At 21.3% G+C, this 5,133-nt stretch overlaps 1 protein-coding gene across 1 annotated transcript in view; it reads right to left on the bottom strand.

Annotated features, from left to right (window-relative positions):
- The window catches only part of LOC117175072 (NADPH-dependent diflavin oxidoreductase 1), a 12,782-nt gene that overhangs the window by 686 nt on the left and 6,963 nt on the right, over positions 1–5,133 (bottom strand). The window lies entirely within an intron of this gene.

The raw sequence follows: 5,133 nt of genomic DNA, 5'->3' as shown, positions 1-5,133 counted from the left end.
AAGCTATCTAAGGATGGTACTATAGAACGCCACCTCAAGGTAGGCCTAGTGGCGCCATCTCTTGGTCAGGCCGGAAACTTATCAATCCACCCTCGTAGTGTCAAAAAATTTTGCACGTTAAAAATGTGTGTGTAGTCCGAATTTAAAAGTGTATTCTGAAATCAAACACTGTGTAAAGAAAAATTGGATTTATTTTATTCAGCAAAATTTTCCAGTTTTCTATCCTGATATTTGAAAAGTATTCAAGACGAATGTCAATGTTTATTTCAAATATTATTCTTTAATCCATAAATTATGAAAAATTTTGTTAATCTGCCTTCTTTAGTGAACAATTTGATAGAAAATTTATTCATTTGGTTGGAAACTAACGTATATTGTTGAAAATTCGTCTGTTCTAGTACAAAATCAATTTTTTGGTTCAAAATGTAACTGTTTCTTATTACATTTTATTTTAAATATCATTCATTACATTTTTCGTTTCATTTTTTGTTATTTAAAAATACATCATTTGAATTAAATATTTGTTTTTTTTTGTTGATAAAAATTAATTTTTTGACTAAAATTTAAGCTCTTTGTTGTAATTTCAACTGATGATTGAAAATTAACATTTTTTTGAGAACTCATATTCTTAGGATGAAAATTCCAGGATTTGGTAAAAAATTCAACAATTTGGTCCAAAAATAAACTGTCATGTAGCAAATTCTTCTTTTTTATTGAAAATTAATTCTCTTACTTGAAAATTTAACTAGTCGATTTTTGGTTGAAAATAAAATTTTTTTAGTTTTAAAATTCAACTATTTAATTTATAAATATTTAAGAAAGCAACTAATACAAACTAAAAATTAATCAAATACTATTTTAACTAAAACAACAGATTAGACTTTTTGGTTGAAAATTTATTAATATTTTGAAAATTCGTTTTTTTCGGTAGAAAAACTTTTTTTTGTATTTTTAGAAATGCAAATATTTAAAAAAAATATTTTTTGTTGAAATATCAAATATTACATTTTTTAAAGTTCATGTTTTGGTTAGAATATTAATCTTCTTTTTTCAAAATGTAATTATTCAGTTGAAAATTCAACTGTTTTGTTGGGAAGCTCATTTTTTAGTTCAAAATGCAACTGCTTAATTGAAAATGAACCTTTTTTTGGTTGCGCATTCAACGATTTTGTTGAAAATTCGTCTTTTTGGCTTAAAAATTAAATAATTTGATTGAAGTTATTTTTCTTTCTTGATTAAAAAATTTGTCTTTGAATAAAAATTCAACTGTGTTCTTACAAATTCATCCTTTAGTTTTTAAATGTAACTTTTTCTGTAAAAATGTGATCTTTTTTGTTATAAATAAATTCAAATCTTTTGTACAAAATTCGCATTTTTAAGTGGAAAATATACTTAATTTTTAACCAGATAGTTGCTTTTTTAACCCAAAAAGGTAAAATTTCTATAGAAAGAGATAAATTTTCAAACCAAAAAAGTTTTATATTAAACTAAACAGTTGAATTTTTAACAAAAAAAAAAAATAATTTCCCACTACTATTAATATTTTATAACAAAGAGTTGAATTTTCAACCCAAAAATACAAATTAAAAAAAAAAAACAATTAATTTTCCACAAACCCGATAGATTTTCAACAAAGTAGTTAAATTTTCACTTGCAAAAATTAATTTTTCAGCAAAGAAAAAACTACTTGTTAACTAATTGGATCCTCAAAAAAAAAATTATAAGAAAGCAATTCAATTTTCAAACAAGAAATTAATGGAATTTTCAAAAAAATAAAAATGTTTTAATTGATATTAAAAAAACAATAACTTAAAATAAAAAGCTGGATAACTAAATGAATCCTCAACAAAAAGAAATCAATTTTTAAAAAAGCAGTTGAACTTTTAACCAAGAAATTGAATTTTCAAAAAAAATGTAGAAATTGATATTTGAAAATAAAACTTTAAATGAAAAACTGTTAGATGTAAAAAAGAGAAAAAAAAACAAACAAACAAAAAACGAGATAGTGGCTTTTTAACCCAAAAAGGTGAAATTTCTACAGAAAGAGATGAATTTTCAAAGAAAAAAAAAAAAAAAATAGATAAAATTTTAACAAAATAGTTAAATTTTCAGTTTCAAAAATTAGTTTTTCAGCTAAGAAAAAAGGAATTTTAACGAAATGAATCATAAAAAAAGGGGGTTTTTAAGAAAGCAGTTTAACTTTAAACCACGAAATTCAATTTTCAAACAAATAAAAATGCTGTAACTGATATTTAAAAAAAAATTAATTTAAATAAAAATGCTGGTGAATTTAACGAAGAAATGAATCTTCAAAAAAATACTTATATTCCTGAAATAAAAGATATTAATTTTGAACTAAAATATATTCACTTTTAACCAGATACTTGCTTTTTTAACCCAAAAAGCGAAATTTCTACAGAAAGAGACGAATTTTTAAAAAACCGATGATTTTTTAACAAAATGTTAAATTTTCAGTTTCAAAAATTAATTTTTCAGATAAAAAAAAAACGAATTTTTAACTGAACGAACCTTTAAAAGAAAAAAGAAAAAGATTTTTTAAGAAAGTAGTAGAAATTTAATTTTCAACAAATCAATATACTAATTGATGTTACAAAAAAAAAAAAAAACTTCAACAAAATACTGAAATAAAACAGACTAAATTTCAACTGAAATAGATTAACTTTTATCTAGATAGTGGCTTTTTTAATCCAAAAAGGTGAAATCTCTACAGAAAGAGATGAATTAAAAAAAATAGATGAATTTTTAACATATTAGTTAAATTTTTAGTTTCAAAAATTAATTCTTCAGCTAAGTAAAACGAATTTTTAACGAAATGAATTTTTAAAAAAAGTTTTTTTTGAAAAAACAGTGTAAATTTCAACCACAAAATTCAATTTTTAAAAATATAAAAATGTTTTAATTGATATTAAAAAAAAAAATTTAATAAAAAGGTACCACATTTAACAAAAAGAAAGGAATCTTAAAAAAATACTTATATTTCTGAAATAAAAGAGATTAATTTTCAACTAAAATATACGAATTTTTAAACAGACAGTTGTTATTTCAACTCAAAAAGGTAAAAATTCTACAGAAAGAGATGAATTTTACAAAAAAAAAAAAAAAAAAAAAAAAAAAAAATCGGTTGATTTTTAATAATATAGTTAAAATTTCAGTTTTAAAAATTAATTTTCCAGCTAAGAAAAAACGAATTTTTAACAATATGAATCCTAAAAAAAGTTTTTAAGAAAGCAGTTCAAATTTCAAAAACTAAGTTGAGTTTGCAAAGAAAAATGTAACAGTTATTATTAAAAAAAAATTTAATTTAAAATAAAAAGCTCTTAAATTTACAAAACAAAAAAAAACGAATCTTCAATAAAATACTGAAACAAAACAGATTAATTTTCAACTTAAATAGATTGAATTTTATCTAGATAGTTTCTTTTTTAACCCAAAAAGGTGAAATTGGCACAGAAAGAGATGAATTTCCAACAAAAAAAATCGATGAATTTATAATAAAATAGTTCAATTTTCAGATTCAAAAATTAATTTTTCAGCTAAGAAAAATGAATTTTTAAATTAATGAATCCTCAAAAAAAAAAGAATTTTTAAGAAAGCAGTTCAACCTTCAACCACGGAATTTAATTTTCAATATAGATTGACTTTTATTTACATAGTTGCTTTTCAACCACTAAGTTGAGTTTTCAAAGAAAATGTAACAGTTGTTATTAAAAAAAAACATTTTAATTTAAAATAAAAAGCTCTTAAATTTACAAAAAAAAAAAAAAAAAAAAAAAAAAAAAAAAAAAAAAACGATAAAAAGACGAATCTTCAGCAAAATACTTTAATTCTGAAATAAAACAGATTAATTTTCAACCAAAATAGATACATTTTTAACCAAACGGTTGCTTTTTTACCCCAAAAATGTAAAAATTCTATAGAGAGATGAATTATAAAAAATAGATGAATGTTTAATAAAATATTTAAATTTTCATTTGCAAAAATTAATTTTCCAGCTAAGAAAAAACGAATTTTTAACAATATGAATCCTAAAAAAAGTTTTTAAGAAAGCAGTTCAAATTTCAAAAACTAAGTTGAGTTTGCATAGAAAAATGTAACAGTTATTATTAAAAAAAAATTTAATTTAAAATAAAAACCTCTTAAATTTACAAAAAAAAAATCTTCAACAAATTACTGTAATAAAACAGATTAATTTTCAACCAAAGTAGATTAGCTTTTATCTACATAGTTGCTTTTTAACCCAAAAACGCGAAATTTCCACAGAAAGAGATGAATTTTCAACAAAAAAATCTTCAACAAAATACTTAAATACTGAAATAAAACAGACTAATTTTCAAAAAAATAGATACATTTTTAACCCAAAAATGTAAAACTTTTAGAGATGAATTAACAAAAAAATAGATGAATTTTTAATACAATATTTAAATTTTCAGTTGTAAAAATTAATTTTGCAGCTAAGAAAAAACGAATTTTTAAGGAAATTAATCCTAAAAAAATGTTTTTAAGAAAGCAGTTCAAATTTCAACAAAAAGTTGAGTTTTCAAAGAAAAATGTAAAAGATGTTATTCAAAAAATTTTAATTTAAAATAAAACGCTCTTAAATTTACAAAAAAAAAAAACAAAAAAAAAATGAATCTTCAACAAAATACTTAAATTGTGAAATAAAACAGACTAATTTTCAACCGAAATAGATACATTTTTAACCAAACGGTTGCCTTTTTAACCCAAAAATGTAAAACTCCTATAGAGAGATGAATTAAAAAAAAAATAGATGAATGTTTAATAAAATATTTAAATTTTCATTAGCAAAAATTAATTTTGCAGCTCAGAAAAAATGAATTTTTAACAATATGAATCCTAAAAAAATGTTTTTAAGAAAGCAGTTCAAATTTCAATAAAAAGTTGAGTTTTCAAAGAAAAATGTAAAAGTTGTTATTAAAAAAATTTTTATTTAAAATAAAACGCTCTTAAATTTACAAAAAAAAACAAAAACAAAAAAATGAATCTTCAACAAAGTTGGGATGGTATATCTTAAACGGGAATATAGAAGGGGATGAAAAAGGAGAATATACACGCTCAGGAAGTGAAAGGGGAACGGTAATTGATTATGTGATA

This window comes from Belonocnema kinseyi, chromosome 6 (assembly GCF_010883055.1).
Source record: "Belonocnema kinseyi isolate 2016_QV_RU_SX_M_011 chromosome 6, B_treatae_v1, whole genome shotgun sequence".
In the NCBI taxonomy this organism is placed as follows: Eukaryota; Metazoa; Arthropoda; class Insecta; order Hymenoptera; family Cynipidae; genus Belonocnema; species Belonocnema kinseyi.
The sequence above is the reverse complement of the archived record's forward strand: the minus strand, read 5'-3'. Positions and strand labels throughout refer to the sequence as shown.